Genomic DNA, 25,829 nt, shown 5'->3' with positions numbered 1-25,829 from the left:
CAGGGGGGAAAGTTGAGCTTTTGGAAAATGTGTGCAGCGTTGCAATGGAATTCCTTCCGTTGTGTTGCGTGGTTACTTTTTCTCTAAGTCCCAGGTCACCTTCGACTGCTATAAAAACAAAGTGGCAGGTTATAGAGGTTTTCAAGGGCTTTCAAAACCTGAGGGGAAATAGTGTATTTTTTTTTTTTTTCTGGCAGAAGTAGACATTGCCATACCTGTTTTGATCATGAGGAGAGACCAAATCTTGGAAAAATGTTTTTAGCAATTTCTGAGAACACATTTCCCCCCAAATATCAACAACAAAACTCCTGTTCGGGAAAGAGCATCATAATGACTTTTTTCTTCTGCTTCAAAAAACGTTGTCCTGTGGCCAGCGTGGTCACATGGCTTGAAAGTGCTTTAAGAAACTAAGCTGTCATCTCTAATTTGTTTAAACAGTTAAAGATGCTTCTTTACGACCTAGCCATATTTTAAAATTTGTGTCCTTAGGATGCTGTCCTTGATCATTTTCACATGGTCTCAGTACGAAAGTGGAGGACGCCTTCATACATTTGCAGTTTTAGTTTATTCGTATGCCAGCAAAGAAGAAACTGTCCAGATGTGGAGGCCGGGGAGCACCGGATCCTGGGGAGGGGGGACTTTTCAAAAACAGATTGATTGGGGAAAGCATTGCTCCATGGAGTTAAAACTGACTGTGACAGTGGGTCGTATGAGCCAACGGACCCAGCCTTCTTGGGAGATCAAGTGACCAGAACCAGAGAAAGGGAAGCATGAACATAGGCACAGCGGGGGTGTGGAAAGAGAAGCAAGGTAGTGAGATAGTGTCTGGGCTCTGTAAAGGCCTGGGGAGCCCCACGACACCACCGTGATTTGCCCCCGGGTGGCCGACAGCTTCAACAGTGTTCAGGGTCGCTGACTTTCCTTCCCCTCCAGCCATTTTCAGCACATGCGTCAAGAGTTGGAGAGTCACCTTGCAGTTGAATGTGGTTGCAGCAACTCTGTGTCCCCTGGAATGAATTGGATGAAAGATGCTCTTACCCAGATACTAAATAATGTAACGATACTGATAGTGGTAGGGATGCTGTTGGCCAAAAGCGGGAGAGAGGACCACGATTCGTAGAAGAGGCGGGTCTCAGTGGGCAAGAGAGGTGGAGAGAAAAGTGGGAGAAAATGTATAAGGAGGAGTGACACAGGGAGAGATGACACCTGTCTTGACAGGCTGCGTGGGGTGTGAGAGCAGCACAGGGTGCTGAAAAAGTAATACCGCTGTCCTTGGCTGTGAGACAAGGAGGTTGTGGTCTCTGGGGAACAGGGTGGGTGGTGGTAGAGCAGACACTTGGTCCGTACACATCACAACTCTGTGGATACTGAGCTGCAGCTCCTAAGTTGCTGTGGCATCAGTGTCTACACCCTGGTAAAACCCCATTTTTCCCACGGCCTCCCGCTGCCCTGCATGTTCTCCCCGTGGGGATAAACAGACTTTAAAGGTGACTCATGATGCTCATAACCTTATATGATCCCATCCTTTTGGTACAGGCTGTGACTCACTTCTAAAAAGAAAAAAACAAAACAAAACAATGCTCAGCAAAGGTGAAGGGTTGTCACTTCTCTGCTCAGGTTACAAGAGACTGTGACTCTATCATGTTAGAAGATCCTCCCTTAAAACCACATAAGGTGCCTTGTTGGAGAGGCCCATGTGACAGGGACCTGAGGGTCGTCTTCCATCAACAGCAGCAAGTAACCGAGGCCCCAGATCCAAGAACCCTCAGGCGGACAACTTCTAGCAGCAACCACGGGAGCAGAGTCTTCCCAGGAGGCTCTCAGGTGAAATCACTGCCCTGTGAGACTCTCTGAATCAGAGGATGCAGTTAAGCCACACTCAGACTCCTGACCCACCCAATGGGGAGGTTATAAATGTGTAATATCTTAAGCCACTAAGCTTGTGCAATGTTACGCAGCAATAGATAATGTAATCTTGCATATTGTCCGTTTCTCCTCCATCTCTACTAGGATGGAGGATAGTTTAAAAAAGAAAGGAATAGCAAAAAGACAAAAAAAAAAAAAAAAAAAGAAAGGAGATGTTTTTGTCTGTTTTTTCCACCCATGCAATCATGCCTGATACGGAGTATTTGTTGAATGATCGTATTGAACAAATCCATGTGTTTTTACGAATGGCACAAGTAAGTACACCATATTCTTTCCAAAGAAGATAAAGCCATATTCTTTGGAAATTCATTTCATGTGCAAATGTACCTTGTTTTTGCTGGGGGGTATATATACATACAATAATAGTTTAAACACATAAATATTTTTAGGGTCACACACACACAGAAAACCTATCTTACAAATACGTGCATATAAATTGGATGTGGATACAAACTATTTCACTTTGTACCTAAGAAAACAGTTGCAACATAGGCATTAGTCAGGCCTTTGGTTGGTTTTTCCACCTATCACAGCTCCATTCCACGTGGGGGTTGTCTCGGTTTGCAGGGAGTAGGGATGCCAGTGTAAGCCCAATTCATGGATGAGGAAAGCTGCTTTCTTGAAACAGGCAGGGTCTTCAAAATACCAGCTATTCCTTCTTGGTGTTTCAATGCTTTTCCACGAGAGAGCTCTCCATCGCAGTTGGCACTCGTTGCGTTGTGTTCTTCCGCTCTGGACTGTCTCTTTGTTTGATGGTTTCTATCCCTCTGTTGAATTTCTCATTTTATTTGTGTACTGTTTCCTGATTTCATGACATCATATCTTTCTCTGCTTTTTTTTTTTTTTGGTAGCTTACTGACCTTCCTTAAAACAAGTGTTTTGAATTCTTTGCTGGGTACATGACAGACCTCTGTTTCCTTGGAGTTGGCTCCTGGAAAATCACTGTGTTCTTCGGGGGTCATGTATATGGGTATTTTATGTTTCTGGAAGCCTTACATTGCTGTCGCCTCTGAGGAAGCAGGGACCTCCTCCAGTCTTCACTGACTGGCTTTGGAAGAACAGCTCGCTCAGACTTTCTCTGTGCACACACCTGCTCACCGTCACTCTTCCCTCTTGGGGGAATTTCTTCAAACTGTCTGCCATCTCTTGATCCTACAAAACCGGGCTGAGTGTCAGAAACCTCCCTTTTCTTCACCTGCATGGGCTGAGTGGTTGTGTGCTTTCTCCCAATCCTGCGGAGTTGGGTCAGCTTGTGCTCGTGCAGAAGCCAGCCCTTGTGTGAGGGTGTGTGGGGAAAGGCGACTCTGGCATGAGGGTGTGCAGGGTGGCGAGGGGGCAGGTGGCCCTGGCATGAGGGGGTGTGGGGGCGGCAGAGCACCCCAGCAGCTCAGGCAGCTCATTTCAGTGTTCTTGACTGGACAGGACCGAGCGATGCATCTGGGGAGGCCAGGGCTCCCCCTGCCCCCGCAAGGCCCTTTCTGCCTCAGGAGAGACCACAGCGAGGTCCCTCCAGGCACCGACTGTGCCATCCGGGGGCGGGGGCGGGGACGGGGGAGAGGGCTGATGTGGCAGCATCAGACTTCTCCTCTCCGCTCCTCATTGCGTCTGACCTCTGACCTCGGGCTTTTTCCTCCAGGGCTGTGCGGGGCCATCTTCGCTGGACTCCGGGACTTCCACAAAGGTACGCTCCTCCGTGAGTGAGGTCATGATTGGGGTCCCGTCTCGGGAAGGTGCTAGAAAACGCTGTTCTGCCATCTTGCCAACATCGTTCTCTCCTGACTGCGTCTCTGCGTTTGTGAGTTTGGAATTTTTATTTTCTCCTGATTGTTCACATTGGATTTTCTCTGGGCCAAGGTCTTTTCTTTCCATGTCCTAACCAGGGATTGGCACTTTTTTTTTTTTTTTTTTCTGAAATAGGCCAGGTAGTACATATTTTCAACTTTGTGGCCCCTGCCGCCTCTGTCCAGAGGACTGCAGTCTGATGTAACGTGGAGGCAGCCCCCTATGCGGTACAGGAGCCGATGGGGGTGGCCAGCTTCCAGTAAAAAATTAAGTTACGCAAACGGGTGGTGGCCTAGACTGGGCCACGGGCCACCCAACATCTGTGGCATCATCCTAGCCCAGCCCCACCCAGAGAGAGGGAGGTGGATGAAACAGAATGAGCCTGTTTTTGGCTCTGATCGCTTCAACAGGAGGTGACTGGGAAAGTGTCAGTGTCAACACATCACCGTTCAACGTCGCGCCCTGTGACGTCCGAGCTCGGTGACCCTGCACGGCCTTCATTAATCTGTCAGGGTGCACATGTCGATAATATTGCTAATTGTGGAGAGGGTTTTGTTTTTTGTTTTTTGTTTTTCCTAATATGTTCACCTTTGAAGGAGTTAGGTAGAGCCCAAAGGGGACAGATTTGAAGCTGACTCTGCAGTCTTCCCAGGAATAAAAAAATGAGGTTGAACAGAAGATGAAATAAAGACAACACCTGGTGTTTGAAAGGAGGGACCCCGCTGAGCTGACATGAAAATCTCACATCGTAGTTCTATCTCTTTTGAAAAAGCATTGGCGAGACTGTCTGCGAGACCGATGTCAGGGTTTGTCCTGCCTTGGGTTCTGTTAATCTCCAGTTCCGGGGTCTTGCCCTAGAGTAGACTTAATCAATATTTGCCTATTGACAGAGGGTTTTGATGCTTATTCCTCTGTGGGGCTGGGGCTGACTTGAACGTACTCCATTCTGGGACCATCCGCTGCCAGTTTTTCAGCAAGATAACCTGGAACTGTGTTCACACTGTGCAGGAGGTCAGCTTCCCATTTCTAGCTGTCTGAGAAAGTCTTAATGATTCATTGACATGTGTGGCATTTGCAACATGATCTTTAATTACTTTCCATTCTGACGACATGGGTAGTCTTTCTAATGTAAATGATAATGAATTTTCCCTAATTGTGGAGATGTGGTGGCTCTGTCCTCACGCTGGGATTGGGCCCAATTGCTGCATCTCTCTGAAGATAAAGGTCTTACCTCTAAACAATGGGGATAATAATTCCTACCTTTTAGAATAGCTGTGAGAGTGAGAAATAATGTAAAGAAAGCTACTTGTACCACGCACTGAACAGCACGCCTTCTCAAAGACTGGAAAAGAGTATTGTAATAAGATCCTATGAGTGGAAGGCCGTCTATGTTATACTACAAGGTGAGTGATGAACATTCTTGATTTGGTTTAACCAGAGTCATGCAAGGCAGCCACTGCATTCAAAATTACACTTTTTTTTTGGTCTTTTTGCCATTTCTTGGGCTGCTCTCTTGACATATGGAAGTTCCTAGGCTAGGGGTCGAATCACAGATGTAGCCGCCGGCCTACACCAGAGCCACAGCAACTCGGGATCTGAGCTGCATCTGGGACCCAGACCACAGCTCACAGCAACACCCACTGAGCAAGGCCAGGGATCGAACCTGCAACCTCATGGTTCCTAGTCGGATTCATTAACCACTGTGCCATGACGAGAACTCCTGGAAGCAGTTTTTTAATTCAGACTGATGAAGGCATATGGAACATCAGTTGGAGATCATAAATAACCGTAATTGTCCATTATTTCTAATACATGTTCATTGATTCACATTCCCGGCCGTCTTTTCAGCGGTTTTTACTTACTGATAATGTCAACAACTTCTGTTCCTTGGGTTCCCATTCTGTGCTCAACATTTGCTCAATCCCAGGGAGCCCAGCTCTGGCTCCAACGCCGGACAGACGAAGGTTTCCTGAGGAATGTCCACTGTCATGGGTGGGCAGTTAGGCTCCGAGCATGTGAAAAGCAGGTCCTTCCAGCGTCTGAAGGCAGCTTGCATTGCTGTCTCCACAGCAGCAGTTATGGGGAAAACGACGTATATGCCCTGAGTTTTGATTTTGTCATGTGCGCAGCAAGAAGCTTTCCTGCTTTTGGCCTCTGGGATCTTTTCTCAGTTCTAATATTCTGTGATTCCAAGACATTACATTCCTAAAATCAGGAAAGTTGAATGTTCTTTCCAAATCCCTGTATTAACTACCCAAACCCAATTTTATTCGTAGCTGAGACAAGGGAACTGGTTTATCCTTTATCCTCTCTTTTCTAACATCTAATTTAGTGCTAGGAGTTTATGCATAGTTAGCCATCGGGACAAAGTGTGGAGAGAGCAAAGTCTATAATTCAGCATCAACCAGAGGGGAAGATACTGACGTTGCTCTGCAGCATTGGGAGGTCACTGCCTTGCACGCTTAGACTTCTTACCCAGCGTGAGGCAGGTTGAAGCGTAGAGGCCATGCTGGACTGCCCACTCTACCCACAGACAATGCCTTGAAGCAGCGTGGTTCCCAGGAATGCCTTGAGGGTGCAGCCGTTAGCCAAGTAATACTCAGCTGTGACCTCACCCTTGGAAGGGCAGTTGTTTGGCTTCGATTCCTTCAAGTGAAGATTAAAAATGAGCCTCATGCATATGACAACGTCTCCCCAGCAGTTTATACTTGCTCGAAAAAAACCTCCCCAAATAGCCAACAATAAAGCAAAGCTTTTCTGCTACACGCCCTGTGGTTTCATTTCCTGGGCTTTCAGTGCTAAATACTAAATAACTAGAGAGTGATTGAATTAATCATTGCACAGCGGATTTTTAAAAATCTCTCGTAGTGTGTGCCGAAAGTCTGCCATCATCATACACTGTGTTCAAGAGTCCACTTCTAATCATGCACTTATTCTTGATAATGTTGAATAATCATTAAGAAAAGAAATCTCTGGGAGTTCTCTTGTGGTATATAGCAGGTGAAGGCCAGCCACTACTATGGCGCAGGTTCAATCTCTGGCCCTGGAATTTCTGCTTGCCATGGTTGTGGCCAAAAAAAGAAAGAAAGAAAGAAAAGAAAAGAAATCTCTGAAATGTAATTAGCTCTTTTTGCAGTGAAAAGTAATTAATTGGTCATGGGAGATTATCATCAGCCAGCCCTTGAATTTTAGACGTGTAACCTCTGCATAAAGGTTTAAAAACAGTTAGAAAAATGCTACTGCCTGCTTTTTACCAAAGTTGTGCAGAAGCCGTCAGGGGATACACATTTATCTCCTAGAATAGCTGACCTATTTACTCATCCTCCTGCTGTTGTTTCAGCTGATAACTGCAATTATTCAGATTGTGTGAATTCATCACATAATGTTCTTTGACTAAAGTCATGCTAGAATTAGTTTCCTGATCATTTGAGATGGTTTAAAATGCTATGGGCTACAGTGGATTCATTAAGTGCTGTAATTGCCTTTAGATCAACTGTTCCCCCCTTTACTTGTTTTTCCTTTCCCTTATTTTCAATGGAAAACAAAGAGTTCTCTCCCCACTCTGCCCTCCTCTCTGGGCCTTCTGTAAGATCTCTGGTCTGGCAGCTGCAGAATCCATATGGCAGCAAGGTTCTGGCTCCTGCAGCTGCTGGCTGGGCACTTCTCAAAGCTCTGGACTGTGAACTTCATCCAAGAGCCTTGTGGTCTCCATAGCACCCAGGACAGCCACTGGTCCTGGCATTTCCTTTTGGATAATGCAGATACGTACATTGTGTGTTAGTTACGTGTATTCCTGAAAACATTCACTCTAAATCTCTGAAAATCAAGCAACAGTTCAGCCTATCAGAAGGACTTGGTTTGGGGAGACACTTGATAAAGAATTGTTCAGTACATTGGATATTTCCATTCGCCTAAGCATTTCTCTTTGGTGTAAGCCGTACTGAATGTGAGCGAGATACACCTGTGGCATTTTATCCACTTCTGTCCTGCTAACTCCTTAGTGTTTAAAGTTGGACCCTGTAGTTGGGAAAGGTGAGGTGTTCTCCAGGCACGTGCCCTGACTGTATGAGAGACCTCTGGTTCTGGAAGCCCTCGCGTCTGTCCGCCTTTGTGCTTCTCCCTGCATCTCTGACGGTGGTCTGTGCCGGGCATGGAGCTTTCTCTCCATTCCTACCTTTGGATTATGAATGACGAGTCAGTTGCTGAGGCTTTCACACCCATTTTTTTTTTTCAGATAATTGTGTGACACTATTCAATATTTAGTGCATTTAATATTTAGAGGAGGGGCTTCAGAACTATTATACATTTGCATTAAAAGCATTAGGATATGATTGGAAAATGCTGACATTTTCTGAGTATGTCCTACATGCCAGAGTCAGTAAGGGCACTACTTTTGCATCTCCTAGTCCCATCAGCTCTGTGAGTGAGGGAGGGGTGTTCGATGCCCCTTGATGTGGCTCGCTGTGGTCTATGGCCAGTGTGAGTTGTCATTGTTCCTTCTCATTGTTCAGAACCCATATGAGTCATTAAATATTTGGCATGTCACACCTGGAAAGAGTTATTATCCCTCTCTTATAGAATCTAAAGAAAACCCCAAGTTTATAGAAAAAGACTCTATGGAATGTTAGCTTTTTGCAAATGGCTAAGCTATTTAAATATACCTTTTAGATTCACTTAACAGTGGTGCTTCAGTTCTGTATTTTTCAGAGCCGTGTTGCATAAGGAACTTAGATAACTTTAGCCTCTTTCCCCAACATTTAAAGACAAAAATGTTCTTGTATTTTTATGCAATTACAACTCACAGAGTACTGGGGGATATACGTATGTATATTTCTCATTTCTCTTCATTCCTTGTATGTGGTTCTGTTTAGAAGCTATTTAACAAGATTTGGGACAAGACAAGTGAGCAGGACTTTGTGCTATTGATCAAATGTCCAGGTGAGCAACTGCTGTGGTAGTGATGGACAGGTAATCCATATATGCAGACGTGTGGAAGGCATTCTGTTCTCCAAGGAAATTGGGCAGAGGTGTTTGTCCCAACCCCCTTTGCGGAAAGGCTGAAAAGCAAGCTGATGAAGAAAGGTAGAGAAGAGAAAGTGATCCGCTGCTTTAAGGGAAGAATGGGTGCCATTGTCTCATTGGGGCCACATGCAGTGTCATTCAAATTAAACATTTAGGTTTTGGTGTGATCATCTTATTTCAAAAGCGCAATAGGACTTGAGCGTTCTTGCTAACCACTTTTCTCTGCCTGACAAGTGGATAAAAATATGTAATAAATCCAGTTGCTTTGAGATGGAGAAGAATGTGCGCATCGTTGGTATTTTTAGAAAACCATTATACTTTAAATTCCTCATGTGCTTTCCTCTCGTGAACACAATTCACAGACAGTGTTAAAGCGATTTAAATCCGGCACATTTTGGTGGAACTCTATTTGAGAAGGAATCTATAAAAAAATTCCAAATGAGTTGATACTTGCTCTCAGTTTTTAGAACGAGGGTTTATATCGCCACATAAACCCACTTGGAAACCTCTCATATTAACGTTCAGTCTTCAGCGTAATCCTCTATTGTCTGTTAGTCATTTACAGACTGTGCCCATCCTTTTCCTCTTTGCCATTTCTCATTGCCAAAGGGTAGGAAACGTAGCCTGGCATTTGACTCTGGACATGCACACTTCAGAAAACTCAAGGGGGAAACTCACTTAGCAGCAGAATATTCATTTATGTTTTTATTGCTTATTTACTTTCAGCTGTTCCTTTGAACCACATGTTAACGTGATGATGAGCAATTCTAGTTAACCTTTCCTATAAAAGAGCAGGAAACAAGTACATGTGTCATGAGGTTTAGCAGTAAAGCATCATGTATTCTTCACTCTCCCCCATTTCTTGACTCCCTCCAGTGGGAAGAAATTGAGGAATTTGGGAAAAAAAACAGTTGCCAAAATGGGTATGCGTAGACTTATTTGCATACATATTTTATTTCGGAATAGGACTGTCAGGAAATTATCTACTGCTCTACGTGACCTACAGAGAGTACTTCTTTTGCATAATACTCGGCACCTAGAGGAGGTGCATGATCATAGTCATGTGAGAAAAGGCAGCTATAATGAAGAATTGACTGGATCACAGACGGGTAAATGTACCCAGAAAGGGAAGCACTTTGTGAGGCTCTCAGTAGCGACATTAGGAATTCCAGCCAGGACCTTTCAGTCACAAGGGGACGGAGCAGAGACAAGCTGATATGCACAGTTGTGGTCTCCGGGGAGCCTGGTCTAGAAAGGACGGGAGAGCAGCGGAGGGGAATGCACAGACATAAAGCCACGTTGGGACTCTGACCTCCATCAGTCTATGCCTCGGAAAGACCTGGATCATATGTCATGTTGAAGTGTATACAGTTAATTACTTTGCAACCCTGAAATAGCATTTCCTAGTGGATTTCTGTTTGGGTTTTTCCCATACTTATTTTGTGTTTATTATTGACAAGAGAAAATCCTCTTTCTACTTAGATATAAGATGTGACACTGTAAAACTCCTAGACAAGAGCATAGGAAAAACATAAATCATAGCAATGTTTTCTTAGTTCAGTCTCCCAAGGCAATAGATATAAAAGCAAAATAAACAAATGGGATCTACTCAAACTTAAAAAGCTTTTGCACAGCAAATGAAACTGTCAACAAAATGCAAAGACAAGCTGTGGACTGGGGGAAAATAGCTCCAAGTGATGCAACTGACAAGGGCTTCATTTCCAAAATATACAAACAGCCCATACAACTCAATAACAAAAAAAGTAGCAACCCAATCAAAAAGTGGGCAGAAGACCTAAACAGACATTTCTCGCAAGAAGACATCAAGTTGGCAAACAGGCACATGAAAAGAGCTCAACTTTGCTAATCATTAGAGAAATACAAATCAGAACTACAGTGAGGTATCATTTCATTCCAGTCAGAATGGCCAGCTACAAAGTCTACAAATAGAAGGTGTAGAGAAGCTGTCCTGCATTGTTGGTGGGAATGTAAATTGGTGCTGCCACTGTGGAGAATAGTAGTATGTTCCTTAAAAACTAAAAACAGAGTTGCTGTATGATCCAGCAACCCCACTCCTGGGCATGTATCCAGAGAAAACTCTAATTTGAAAAGATACATGCATCCCACTGTTCACAGCAGCACTATTTACAAGGGTGAAGACATGGAAGCAACCTCAATGTCTGTTGATAGACATTTATACATATATACAATGTATACATGTAGATATATACAATGAAATACTACTCAGCCATGAAAAAGAAAGAAAAAATGCCATTTTATACAACATGGATGGACTAGAGAGTATCCCACTAAGTGAAGTAAGTCAAAGACAATATCACGATATCAGTTATACATGGAATATGATACAAATGAACTTATTTACAAAACAGAAATAGACTCAGAGTGTAGAAAACAAACTTACGGTTACTCCAGAGGAAGGGGGGCAGCATACATGAGGACTTTGAGGCTAGCAGTTACAAACTGGTATTTAATAATCAACAAGGTCTTCCTGTATACCACAGGGATATTTAATAGCCTGTAATAAGCGTTAATGGAAAAGAATATGAAAAAGAATGTTCTCTCTATCTGAATTTCTTTGCTGTACACCAGAAACTAACACCACATCGTAAATCAACTCTACTTCGATAAACAAGGAAAGAAAGGTCTTTCTTTTAAAAATTGCTATAGGCACATTTAATGCTTTCCCATGAGATTTACACTCTTAACACACTTTAAGTGACGACACAGGGTTGTTAACTCCAGGTACCCTGTGGTCCAGTAGAGCTCTAGGACTTACTCATCTTGTGTAACTGAAACTCTATATCCATTGAACAGCAACCCCGCCACTTCCCTCTTCTCTGAGTCCCTGTCACTTAGAGCAGCATCTCATTTCCTGATAGTTCCATTCCTACATCAAATAAAATTTGACTCTCTGCTTCTGTGTGTTTTGAATATTCCAGGTCCTTCATTTAAGTGGAATCATGAAATCTTTGTGCTTTTGTAACTGACTGGCATATTCACTTAGCACAGTGTCTTTCTGCCTCATCTGTGTTGCTGCAAATGATAGGATGTCTTCTTTGTTTAAAGGTGAATAATGTTTCATTGTGTGTATATATCACATACTGTTTGGGTAGACAATGAGGTGGTTTCCAGAGCTGGACTATTGGAATAATGCTGCAGCGAACATGGGAATAGAAATCTCTTTGAGATCTAGATTTCAGTTCTTTGGGATGTATGCCCAGAAGTGAGATTGCTAGATCATAGAAGTTCTATGTTGTTGGTTTTTTTTTTTTTTTTTTTTTTTTTGGCCACACCCATGGCTTGGGGAAGTTCCTGGGCCAGGGATGGAACCCAAGCCACAGTAGTCACAGCAGTTACAACACCAGATCCTTAACCTGTTGAGCCACCAGGGAACTCTTATTTAATTTTCATAGTCGCTTCCACATTGTTTTCCATTATGGCTGTGCCAGTTTGTATTTCCACCAGCAATGTACAGGATTCCCTTTTCTCCACACCCTCGCCAGCACTTATTTCCTGAAGTAACAGGTTGACATCTCATTACAATTCTGGTTTGCGTTTCCCTGATGACTGATGATATCCAGTATCTTTTCATGTGTCTGTTGGCCATTTATATATCTTTTTGGGAAAATGTCTCCTTAAGTTCTTTGCCCATTTAAAAATCAGTTATTGGAGTTCTCGTCATGGCACAGCAGAAACGAATCCGACGAGGAACCATGAGGTTGTGGGTTCGATCCCTGGCCTTGCTCAGTGGGTTAAGGATCTGGTGTTGCCGTGAGCTGTGGTGTAGGTGGAAGATGTGGCTCGGATCTGGCATGGCTGTGGCTATGGTGTAGGTCAGCAGCTATAGCTCCGATTAGACCCCTAGCCTGGGAACCTCCATATGCCACAGGTATGGCCCTAAAAAGGAAAAAAAACACAACAGTTTATTTATTTATTTTGCTGTTGAGTTGTAGAAATTTCTTATATGTTTAAAATATTAATCCCTTATCAGACATATGGTTTGTATATATTTTCTCCTATTCAGTAAGTTACTTTGTTGATTTTTTCCCTTTGTTGTGTAGAAGCTTTTTTAGTTTCATATAGTTTTATTTGTGTATTTTTGCTTTTGTTGCTTGTGGTTTTGGTGTCATATCCAAGAGTCATTGCCTAGACCAGTATTATGAAGCTTATCCTTAATGTTATCTTGCAGGGGGTTAATAGGTTCGGCCTTTTGTTTAAGTCCTTAAGCCACTTCAAGATAATTTTTGTGAGTGGTATGAGATTCAAGTCTGAGTTCATTCATTTCCGTGTGGATATCTGCTTTTCCCGACACCATTTTTTGAAGAGCTCTTTCAAGTTTTTAAAGGTGATACGTAGAAGTAATTATAACACCAAGGCTCTTACCTAGTTACTGGATGGCTGTATTATGCTGTTGCTGTCCGAGAGCTATGCTGCACAGCCCCGTCACATGTGCACACACGCGCACACACACACACGCACATACACACAGAGACACATCACGTGCACACTCTCAAGGCAAACTGTCCTATGTGCTTGGAGCTGCTATGACAGCTTCACATGACTCGTTCCAAAGCCATAGGCTTTCTTCCTTCCTTGCAAAAGATCAGCTTTTCTTCTATTTTTTTTTTTTTTTTGTAGGTACTGTTACTCCTCCATCTTTACTATATAATGGAGTGGACACTGTCTCATTTTGTCAGTTTGCCACTCTGTCCAAAATACAGAGAGGCTTTTGTTTTCAGGATTTTTATGCTAATAACTTTAAAGATGTAAACAATGGATAAAACACTAGAGGATGTACACAGTTTCCACTCTCTCTCTCTCTCTCTTTTTTTTTTTTGCTTTTTAGGGTCGAACCCATGACATATGGAGGTTCCCAGGCTAGGGGTCAAATCGGAGCTATAGCTGCCGGCCTACACCACAGCTCACAGCAACGCCGGATCCTCAACCCACTGAGCGAAGCCAGGGATTGAACCTGCAACCTCATGGTTCCTCATCAGTTGTTTCCACTGCACCGCGATGGAAACTCCCCCACTCTCTTCTTAAATGTCATCCATGTTTGGTTTCTTTGCACTTTCTGGGATTCGTTCATTGCAGTGCTTTATGGAAATATTTAGCTCTTCGATTTTATTATCGAGAGGTTATAAGTCCTCAAGTGTATTTCTCCTCCTGCCTCTCCTTTAGGTATAATGTAAAAAAAATAAATTTACACAGATTAACAAAAGGTATGTTAATATTTCAGTCGGCAGCGAACACCCGTAGACCCGGCTGGGTCATTCCTTTAAGGTGGTTATCAGATCATAGACATCGGTTGAGCCACTATCACGGACCAGGGTGAGTGGTGCGGTTTATTTATTTGTTTTTTTTATTTTTACTCCACTGTCTATGCTGCTCTATCAGTGAAGTTCAGATAAAAAGAGGCAGATTTAAAACATAGCATGAGCAGACTAGGGGGTATGATACAGTGAAGACTTTCCCAGTGGACAGGGATCATGAATCTCAGAAGAGCTTTGTTGTGGGGGCTGGTGAAATTGCCTGTCTTCGGCCCATGCACGCTTAGGAGAAAGTGTCGTCATCCTTGTACAGCACTTGCAGAAAAGAGCTACAAAGGCCTTAAGGAGTGGTCTTCTGAGGATAACCCCAAAATTAAAATGTTAGATTAATGGTAACATATCTATTGTGCCATATTCTTTAGGAAAGGAGTTCAGCTTAAATTAAAGGGAAGCCCTTCCACTTGAAAATCATTCTACCAGAAATTCTTTTTTTTTTTTTTTTTTTAATGGCTGCACCCACGGCATATGCAAGTTCCCAGGCCAGGGATTGAATCCGAGCTGGAGCTGTGACCCACGCCACAGCTGCAGCAACACCAGATTCTTTAACCCACTGCTCCAGGCTGGGGACCAAACCCATGCCTCTGCAGTGACCTGAGCCACTGCAGTCAGATTCTTAACCCACTGTACCACAGCGGGAACTCCCCAGCTGCCGTTCTTTCCCTGACTCTGCTCTCCTTTCACCCCACTACCTCTGAAAACCAGCAGCTAACCTATGGCCATAAGGCCTGAAGAATTTCCACTCATTTCACCTGACGGAACTGCCTAGAACAGCACAGGTCTGTTGGTTCACAAGGAAGGTTTTCCTTTTGTACTTTCTGTCTCTTGAGGCAAGGCAGAGACTCCAAAGCAAAGACGGAGTTGTTGTTGTTGTTGTTGTTTTTAACGTAGCTGTTGCAAACCCGGATATTTTTGTTTGGACACCTGACCTCAGAATTATTTGACAGAAGGACGATTGGATAGGAGCTGGTGGTTGCACACAGGATCCTGGGCTGGACGGTCACGACAAATAAGACGGAAGTGCATCTGGAGGACCGTGGTGGACAGTTGTGAACGGAGTCCTTTGGAGCAGAGCGTGGATGCTCTGGTGGTGGAAACCCAAGATGATCTCACTTGAGCGTAGCGGCTGAGTGAGAGATGAATGTTTGCTGCCCATTGAGATTCAAACCGGGAACTGTGTAGAGCCGTCAGCTGGTCTTCATGTAAGTAGAGGAACTTGAAAAGTTCTCCGCATGAATATAGAGTGAAGATAAGGGTCATTCACACAGCCTGTTTGGGTGCAGCAGCCACAGCTGGATAAGCCTCCTTCACATGTGACAAGGACATAAGAACAAAAGAGAAAACAAACAGAGCCTATGGGGAAAGCTGCAGAATTAAAAGCAGTATTAACCTGAAGACTCCAGAGGAGAGTGGATTTCTAATATTACGCAAATCAGGAAATAGAAAAGAATCCTAGAAGATTGGTAGGAATTCAAAATAGGATGCAGGTTTGATCCCTGGCCTTGTTCAGTGGGATAAGGATCTGGCCTTGCCATGAGTTGTGGTGTAGGTTGCAGACGTGGCTCAGATCTGATGTTGCTGTGGCTGTGGTGTAGCCCAGTGGTTGCAGCTCTGGATCTATCCCTAGCCTGGGAACCTCCATATGCCACAGGTGTGGCCCTAAAAAGCCAAAAAAAGAAAGGAAAACAATAAGATAGTCGAAGATAAGAAACGGCCCCTCAGGAAACACCCGAAGGTCCTCCGTTGAGGAGTGGACCTGGACTTCTGGCCACATGGCCTGTTGAGGGGGCCCGGCTTTGTCTTTCTGAGAGGACGAAGGTAATTGGGAGTCCTGGGCGTGGACATGTGCGCTGGGCTTTGCGAAGTGGGCGTCCCCGCCTCTGTTGATCAGTGAGGAGGAGCTGCATCCTCCGTTAATTACTTTGTCACGTCAGCACCATCCCTGAATCGCGTAGAATTACCCAGCTGTGTGGATGGCGCATCATGGTCTCTTCCTAAACCACGATCTTTTTCTCAACTACTCCAAGTTCCATTGCCTTTGTGGAAATCCAACACCCAGGGATGTTCTGTGAAATTTCTTTTCTTTTTTTCTTTTCAGGGCCACACCCACGGCATATGGAGGTTCCCAGGCAAGGGGTCGAATCCGAGCAGCAGCAGCTGCCGGCCTACACCACAGCCACGGCGACATGGGATCCAAGCTAGGTCTGCAACCTACACCAAAGTTCCCGGCAATGCCAGATCCTTAACCCACGAAGCAAGGCCAGGGGTCAAACCCACATCCTCATGGATCTTAGTCGGGTTTGTTGCTGCTGAGCCATGACGGGAACTCCTGATATTTCTAAATGTAAAATTAACCTTAACTAATGACTATTTAAGTATTTATCTTCTTTCTTTATCTCATGCTATCTTATTATGGTCCAAATGGCATGTCAGAGCCTTGCCCTGAAGTCAAGGAACTTAATCTAATTGGGACGCAGACTATATAAGTAACATAGCAAAGCAGCAATCACACAGATGAATCCTATGTCTTACTCCAAACCCTGGACATGACGACATCCAGAGGAAGCAATGTGATAAGGCGAAGTGAAATTCAAACAGAAATGGAGTTATGGGAGAAGGAGTGGCCACGGAATGTGGACACTGCAGATATGCAGACACAGAAACTTAGTGCAGGCAACGTCCACTCCCACATGTATGCTTTGATTTGTAATAGTTTACAGACAGTTTATTGCCTGGACTCCACCATTCCTGTCCTGGGACTCAGGCAAGAGAGGTGGTATTTGTGCGGATGCAAACGGATGGGTGAGCCAGCTGCCCACAGTGGGTCCTGACATTTCTTCTTTTCTATACGTGAACACTCAGCATCAGATTAAATGCATCAGAAAGTTAAAGAAAAATCGTTTTAGGGCTGGTGGGCATTTCAAACGTTTGGTGATCTTTGCACAATTTCTGACAGCTCAAGTCCAAAGGATGAAATTCTTTCTATTTTCAAGTTGATTTTAAAATACATAATGCAGAGTTCCCTGGTGGCCTGCTGGTTAGGAATTGAGCATTGTCCTGCTGTGACTCATTGTCACTGCTGTGGCTCGGGTTTGAACCCTGGCCTGGGAACTTCCACACGCTGTGGGCTTGGCCACAACAAAACACAACGCAGATCCTAAGTCATCCCTTTCTAAGCTTTGTATTGTGACTACGAAGACACTTGTAAGTCCACAGAAAGAAAGTATAATGTTTCGATTGATCCATAATTGGTTAGTCATACAAACCAGATCTACATCAGCAGGGTAGTAAGAAACCAAAGAATTGGGTTTATGAAATGAAAATACGTTTGATGATTGATTTTCAGACTGCCCTTCAGGATTGCTGCTTCTTACTCTGCAATACGCCCTTCACCAAGGAACTGCACTTTCCTTCTTAGCTTCTGCATCTCAGTTTATCCTTTTAGTTTCATGGGCTTGGCCAGGCTCAAGGGTTCAGGTGTCTTGGTTGACTCCTCAGTTTTCACCTGTATTCCTAAGTTCTGCATGTATCTGGAAAATATCTAAGGCATGCGAATATATTTTGTCGCTGTGGAGGAAATAGCCCTGAACAGTACAGACTGGGTCTCTGCCACCCTGATGGAAGTCCAAACAGAGCTTGTTTGGGGGCGGTGGCTGGCGCTGGGAGTGTGCGCGGGCTTCGGTGGCGCTGGCGATATTCTGTTTCTTGGCTGTGTGTTCGTTACATAGGAACATTCATGGGGTGGACATTCATTCAGCTGTGCCCTTCGAAACGTTTCATGGCAGTTCAGTGCACAGAAAATGCACATACCCATGTGTACTGTGGAGTGAATTTTCCCAAGTGGGACACAGCCATGCCGTCAGTAACTACATGAAGAGATCGAAGCCTGCTGCCACCCTGGAATCGTCTCCTTCACGCCTTTGCAGGTGCTGACTTCCAGCCCATCTTCAAAACGTGTCCACGAACTGCATCCGTCGTTTGTATACACACAGTGTGTCCTCCTTGGCCCTGACTCCTTTCCCTCAGTATTATGTTTGAGATTCACCCACACTTTGACGTGGGATGTATTGCTCATTTCCGTGGTCGCCTAGTATCCGTGGTATAACTCTGACGCAGTTCATTCATCTCTTCAAGGATGGATGGACGTGTGGATCGGTGCTGCTTTTGTGTCATGACAAGAAAGTCCGCTCTGAACATACCGTAAAGGGTTTGGGGTGAGCTTACATCAGCATATCTGTAGTGTGTATTTGTAGGAATGGAATCGCTGGGTTCTAGGGTGTGCAGGCGTGAGCTTTATTTGATACTGCCCAGCAGCTTCCCCAGATGGCACGATTTATGCTCCAGGTGCATGCACGTTTTATTGCTCAGCCTTGCCAACAGTGGATGTTGTCTGTCTCTTGACTGTTAGCCCCTCCGGGGTGTGTACGCTGCACGCTGCCACACGTTGCTGTCCATATGCTCTGTGTTGATACAAAGTTTGCTTTAAGAAGTAACCTCGGAGATCCTTACCCTTCTTGTAAAACCTTCTTCTTCTTTTTCTCTGATGGTTGCTCTCCATTGGTCTTGGTTTCCAGACTCATGACCCTAGAATTGTTTGACGCATCTTGTGTTTAAATAATTGTCACATCTTATTGAGTCTTTTCCAGTGCATTCCTCAAAGCCCCCAGGAGCTTGGATTCACTTTTCTTCTGGAGGTTCCCGAAGTGCTTCAAAGAGAGGAGATCCTTAAGTCCCGCTTCAGAGGACAAGCAGGGCTCCCCTGTAGGCGCATCTGGAAGGGAGAACAGGGCGTGTTGTGTGTGTGAAAAATAAGGACAGGATGTGTTTGAGGGCATGGTAAGCTCCTCACTAAGGCCGAGGCCTGAAGAAGGTGGGCGATGAGATCGGACAGACAGGCAGGAAGCTGATCACGCAGGGGCTTGCGTGTACTGCTATCAGCTTGGGCCTCTGTGATCACAAAATGGGACTAACTCGTCGTCTTTTCAATAGGAGAGGGACCTGTACACACTGTAGCAAGATCCATAGCATCACGTAATGACAAATAGGTTAGAATGAAGAGTCGGTTCTCAGGGAGACCAATTAGGGAGCACTCGTGATGTTCTCCAGATGATAACTCTTGAAGATCTTAGCAAAAACACTAGCAGCGTATGTGGCAAGGACGAGGGGGACGTGCCGTGTGAAGACAGTAGCATCGGCAGGAGCTGGAGCCTGGAAAGGCGATGGAGAGGAGACGTATGTGGGTGGCTCTGCAGCTTTTTGCTGTGGGTGACGAGGCACAGCGGGGCTGTGACTGGCCTCTTGAGAGTGATGAGAGCTGGCGGGGGAAGGATAATGCATCGAGTTCGGACAACAGTGCAAAGCATTCAGGTGCCAAAGGCCAAGCAGGCAGTTAACGCTAAGGTTCTGTAGGCAGAGGGGAGAGATGGGCTGGGGACAAGGCATTGGCACGTGTCGGCAGTCTGGGGTCCTGGAAAGGACGGGTGTGGATGAGGTCCCTCAGAAAGGACGAGGCGGGCCAGCGAGGTGAGGGCCAGCCCAGCCTTTGGGTGGCAAGCCGAGGACCAGAGCCCGTGAACGGACTGAGGCTCCCATGGGGGCTGCTTTGGTGCCCAAAGGGGAAGAACGGTTCAGGAAGATGGAATGGCCAACAGTGTCAAGAGCTGGGGAAGAGTTATGGAGTCAAGTAACGCAAGCGCAAAAAGCCAGCCCGGTTTTGACAGAAGCCCTTGCGTCCATCGGGCGGTGGAGGTAGAAGGCGGGTGGAGGCAGATCAGGCAGAAATGAGAGGTGAAGACCCGAGGTCTGTGCCTTCACAAAGCTTGTCCCTGATGAGGGGTGAAATGGGAGCGTAAATCAAGGAATCCAGGGCACCGCGCCCCCTTGATTGTCTGAAACATGCCGCATGGTAGCGTATGGACAGCACGTAGTCAGGATGCAAGGGCTGGAGGAAAACAGCATTTCTCTACCTCTGCTGGCTTTTTATAGCAGTTTTTAGTGACCGATGAGCATGAGATTACTATTTAAACTTATTCTTGCCTCAGTAATATAAGCTAGATGTCTGAATTTACTATATACTATACATTCAAATATGTACAAATTCTGGAGTTCTCGCTGTGGTATGTGGGTTAAGAATCTGACTGCACTGGCTCAGGTCACTTTGCAGGTGTCATTTGACCCTTGCCAGTGCAGTGGGTTAAAGGATCCGGTGTGGCCACAGCTGCAGCATAGGTCACAGCAGAGATTCAGATTCAGTCCCTGGCTGGGAACCTCCACGTGCTGTGGATGGGGCCATAAAAATTAAAAACAAACAAACAATTATGTACAAATCCCTAGCCTGTTTTTCCCAGAAATATTGTTAAGTGCTTGTATTTCAGTATTTTGTAGGACATCTCATTCTCATAACATAAAGAGGTAGATTTTATACTATTATCATTGTAGGTAGGTGATATTATAATTGGCAAATGGTTTCTTTTCAATTAAGTGGAATTTTGAAATGGCACATGCAGAGAGAAGGAAACAGTGATTTAAAAATTCGGCTAGAACTGTTTCTCCATTCTGGAGAGGCGGCAGGCTCCACATTAGGATGAAAGCTGCTCTTTCAGGAAAACCCTATAATTGTTCTCTTGGTAATAAAAGGTCCAGCCCCTTGCCTAGTTGAAGGGGGAGGTTGAAACAATGAGTGATGAAGATGAATTTCCAGGGTCTCTTTTTGCTCCTTGGGCTTCAGGAATCCAGGGCTCCACCAGGAAGGGGTGGATACAGAGAATGTGATTTCGAAACGGCAGCATTTTCTTCTCTACTGTTGACTCTCTAGCATCTAGACCCAGGCCTGGTCAATAAGTAAGCTTCTGCCAAGCACTTGTGGGACGAATGAACGATTTTGTCATAGAGTCAGGAAGGATGGGCTCCCGAAATACGGGAAAGTTTTAATAAGGGATTCTCTGTGCAAGAAAGGCCGATGGACTTCTCACACACGGTACGGCATATGCTGCTTTTAGCCCTTTTTCACTCTATGCCAGCCTCCCCTCCTATGTCCATGTCTTTAGCCAAGTGCGTTGGATGGGGTAGGGCTGGCTTATGGTGCTTTAGGAAGGGCGGAGCGGGGCCTGGCTGGGAGGAATGGAAAGAGCCAGGTGGTGACCGCAGATAGGAGAGAGGTCCCTGGCCCTGGGAGAGCACGTAAGCAGGAGCTCAGAGTCCACGGTGATGGGAGATGGCTTGGAGCTTCTCAGCCTCCCCCCTCAGAGTCTGAAGAACTGTTTGGGGGTGGTGTGAAGTTCCTGCAGAAGTGGGCTGCACACTTACTTATCTGGCTGTCAGGGCAAACCGTGCGAGGGGATAGGCACATATGTTCATGCACTTGGGACTTTGTTTCTTTTGGTCTTTTGTCTTTTGTGTTTTTAGGGCTGCACTCGAGGCATATGGAAGTTCCCAGGCTAGGGTAATCAGAGCTGCAGCCACCGGCCTACACCACGGGATCCAAGCCTTGGCTTCAACCTACGTGGCTGGTCACTATGGGGGTTATGTCAGAGAAACGCATCAGAAGGGACGTGAGGAGATCTCTGGACGTGTTCAGCGTCTTGAAGGAGAATCCCTCTGGGCGCCTAAGAGATGGCGAGTGTGCTTCCCCCTCTCTCCACCTCACGGCCATTCCTCACGGACCTCAAGGGCCAGGTTTGCCAGCCCCTGGATGCAGAAACCACCGCTGATAACATATCTATATTTTGAGAGATTTTCTTAAGATTCTAACCCTCCCTGCTCCCTAAATTTCAACCACCTGCTGGGAAATGGGTGGTGACGGTGAGGGGAGTCTCTGCAGAAGGGAGCCGCAGAGCCTTGCTTTGATCCTGTCTTGGTAGGAGAAGACCCCCGGCTGTGTTGGGATGTGTGGATCCTGGCCCTGGATGGGTCTTTCATTAACTGGATGACCTGGGGCCGGATCAGTGGAATCTCTGGGTGTCTGGCTGGTGGAGAACACGTGTTCCTGGGCAATCTCACGCCGAAGCTCTTTGGGAACCGGAGTGAGCGCTGCGTGAAGCTGGATGGGGGCCCAGGTGATGGAGGTGGGGCTTGTTCTCTTATGCCCCCGTCTCATGCAGGACCCCCTGAGAAGCTCCTCAAAAGTCCTTTCCAAGGGGGGGATGAAGCTTGGTGAACCCGGGCATCTCCACAGTCTCCCCCCGCCGTAGCAGCCTGCTGTTTGTTGTTGCTCCGTCTGTGGAGGCTAGATCTGCCTGCAGAGAGTCTGCCTTGTTAGATGAGGGCTCCTGAGATGGGAACCATGGAGTTTTAGGCTGGCTAGGCAGAAGTTGAGCATCTGGACTCAGGATAAACCCTGGGCTAGTCCTGGCGCCAAAAATGTAAGGCAGGTGTGGATGAAAAAGGCTTTCGTGGTCCCATGTCAAACGCTTCAGGTGAAGATTGCATAAATGCCATTCACGCCCTGAGGCGGCGGGGTGGGAAGCCAGCAATAACTGCATTTTGGTCTTCTAAGAGTCTTAGGTTCTATGCTGTGGGGTGCGGGGGAGGGAGGCATGTGGGAGGGGTGGGGTTGTACACAGGGATGCACAGTGAATGCCTTTGGTTAATGTAAGAGGTAGTTCCCAGCACATCTGAAGAAAATGGCATATGTGAGTGTTGGCATTTTAATCAGATTATATGTCAGATTTTGTTCCTTAAGCAATCAATCAAGTGGAAGAAGAAAGTAAAGTAAATCGCGCTTTTGTTAGATCGAAGGACAATAAAATGACAGTAAAGATCTAGAAATATACCAACAATGGCAAAACTCAGCTAGGCAATTCCATCGCCGCAAGCTGCACGTGGGAAGTCGGTATGAAGGGCATGGCATTATGCATAAGAGACAAGAACGTCTGTGCTTTTATGTTAATTGGATTCAGGAGACAAGGCTATTTCCCCAGAAGACAGAGAGTGAGGTTGCAATGGGGCATCGGCGGAGAGAAGTGACAAGGCATGTTGCTTCTGTGACACTGCATTTTTGGTTCCTTGCCGTTTTTTTTTTTTTAAGGGCTGCACTCACAGCATATGGAGGTTTCCAGGCTAGGGGTGTAATCGGAGCTACAGCTGCTGGCCTACATCACAGCCAGAGCAACGCCAGATCCGAGCCGTGTCTGCGACCTACACCACAGCTCATGGCAATGCCGAATCTTGAACCGGCTGAGTGAGGCCAGGGACTGGACCCACAACCTCGTGGTCCCTAGTTGAATTCGTTTCTGCTGCGTCACAACGGGAACTCCCAACGCTGCACTCTTGTTCCCTCTGAGCACTGCTTCAGTGAAATCCCACAAAATCTGCTCTGTTTTATCTTCAATATCATGCTCTCTAAAGTATTTCACAACTTCAGGGGGCCTTTGGGTTATTTACATGTGTGTTGCTGAGTTTTAAAATATTTGGAGATGCTGTCTTTATCTTGTTTTGCCATTGATTTCTATTTAATTCCATTCTGATGGAGAACATCGTTTTGGTGATTCCATTTGCTTTTGACTTGTTTTATGGCCCAGCAGGCGGGTGCATCCTGGTGAATGATCCAGATGCCCTTGGAAAAAATGTGTATTATTCATTTATCATTTGTGTGTATGTCTTCGCTAATGTTAATTCACAGACGTTCTTGGAAAAAACGTGTATTATTCATTTATCATTTGTGTGTATGTCTTCGCTAATGTTAATTCTGTCCACTTGGTTAATAATGTTCAATGTTTCATCTTTTTAAATTGAAGTATAGTTAATTGACAGTGTTTCAGGTATATAGCAAATTGATTCAGTTATATATATGTATACATATAAAATATGTATAATTATATACTCTCTATATATCAATCTTCTTTTTCAGATTCTTTTCTGTTACATGCTGTCACAGGATACTGACTATAGTTCCCTGTGTTATCCGGTAGATCCGTGTTGTTTATTTTATAGAAGTGTGTATCTGTTAATCCCACATTCCGAGTTTATCCTTACCCTCACCCTTTCCCCTTTGGTCACCGTACATTTGTTTCCTCGGTCTGTGAGTCTGTTTCTTTTTTATATAGAAGTTCATTTGTATCGCTTTTTTAGATTCCACCTATAAACGATATCATATGATATTTGTTTCTTTAACTTCACTTATTATGATAATCTCTAGGTATACGTATGTTGCAGAAAATGGCATTATTTCATTCTTTTTAATGGCAGAGTAATATTCCATTGTATATCAATATTTCATCTTAATGGAGAAAAACGTAGAATGTTTAGGCATCTTCAAAGGTCATGTCCCATGATGGTAAGGATATTTGGATAATTTTCCAGATAAATGAAAACACCTGCTTATTCAATAAAGCCACACTCAACCCAACTTTTTATTTTTGAGGTGAGAAATAAGGATATTTTATTATTTACACTGACCACAAATAAGTTAAGCTTACAGTTTACTTTTCCTATGGAATTTATGGTGAGGTAGTGATTCTGTACTCTGTGGTTGAAAACAGTTATTCTAAGAACACCAACTACTGCTATATTAACATCTGTATTTGTCAAACGAAAAAAAGGATAATATTTACGTAAAAATATGTTCTGCGCTTTACATAGAGAGGCATTCTACACTTCTGTTAACAAGCTGCTCCTCCTGCAACAGGTAACATATGACACAATTTTTAATACTCTGCCGTCATAAATTTTTACTAGTTTTCTGTTGTATAGTCACGTACATTTACTAGACATGTGTTAACGTCGATCTAATGTGGCTGAAATGTGATAAATAACAATCCACAGCTTTGCCTCTGTCTTTTCAGATAGCCAACCGTTTCAGCTGAATTTTACGTTTTACCAGATCCTTTTTGAAAAAGGCTTTCCTTCCGGTTCCTTTGCAGAGTTACTGTCTTCTGCTGTAACCTCAGAAATATGCAAACGGATTAGATTTCTTAACTTTCTGCTGTCTAATTTTGCAGCACCTAATTTGGCACCTCCTGTTTCCATGTACTGGTTTTCTCTCAGCATCGCAAGTAGATTCTTCAAAACAGATTTGCTTTCCCTAAGCGTGGGTCAAACTAAAGCTTTGATGCCATGCTAAAAAAGAAGCTTTTAGTTCCATCTGTTGATTCTTGTGCATACGTGCCCACTGTAACTTCCATACAGAAAGAGTTCATTTGACACTTGTGACGTGCATGGCAGCATTCTTTATCTTTGAGCTACACAGGGTTGTGCTGCAATCACAAGAAATCATGCTGCCTGAAGAAAGTAGAATGTGTTTTTCTTCCAAAGAACGAGCAGCTCCTTTGAACGGTGGCCTTTGCAGGCAGTTGGAATTGCGTTTGGTGTCTGAAGGAGAATATAGGGCACGGGCAGTTGCATGGCTCAGAACTCCAATCTCTGTTGTCTGGTTGTCACATGCTGGGGGCATTTTCCCATCCTCTCTGACGGCTTTCTAACTACCAGTGACTCATGGAGTGTGTTTATCAGAGACGAGTGTGTTTGATACTTTGGAAATAAATAACCACCAGTGCTTTTGTTATTTCACCTTTTCCCATGAGTCAGTCATGGAAGATTGGTTTCTCCCAAAAAAGTTTTTCACAGTGAACTAAAATATTTAACACATCACACGGCAGTGAAGCTTAATTGAGCTTGGTGGTTTGCCCTCAAGATATTTTGGGTATTTATAGAGTGGTCTTGTATTGTCTTGATGATAAGCAGGTTATACTGCATCTGCTGGGGAATGGCAGGAGCCCACCAAATACCTTGAACAATGCAGCATGATAATCCACA

General features: G+C 44.8%; 1 long non-coding RNA gene across 1 annotated transcript in view; it reads left to right on the top strand.

Annotated features, from left to right (window-relative positions):
• Positions 1-14,489, top strand: part of LOC110257727 — a 62,244-nt gene extending 47,755 nt beyond the window's left edge. The window contains exons 2-3 of the long non-coding RNA XR_002340656.1: positions 3,563-3,607; positions 13,991-14,489. This is a non-coding gene — a long non-coding RNA (uncharacterized LOC110257727). The remainder of the gene's footprint in view (positions 1-3,562; positions 3,608-13,990) is intronic.

The sequence above is a fragment of the Sus scrofa genome, chromosome X (genome assembly GCF_000003025.6).
Source record: "Sus scrofa isolate TJ Tabasco breed Duroc chromosome X, Sscrofa11.1, whole genome shotgun sequence".
Lineage (NCBI taxonomy): Eukaryota > Metazoa > Chordata > Mammalia > Artiodactyla > Suidae > Sus > Sus scrofa.
The sequence above is the reverse complement of the archived record's forward strand: the minus strand, read 5'-3'. Positions and strand labels throughout refer to the sequence as shown.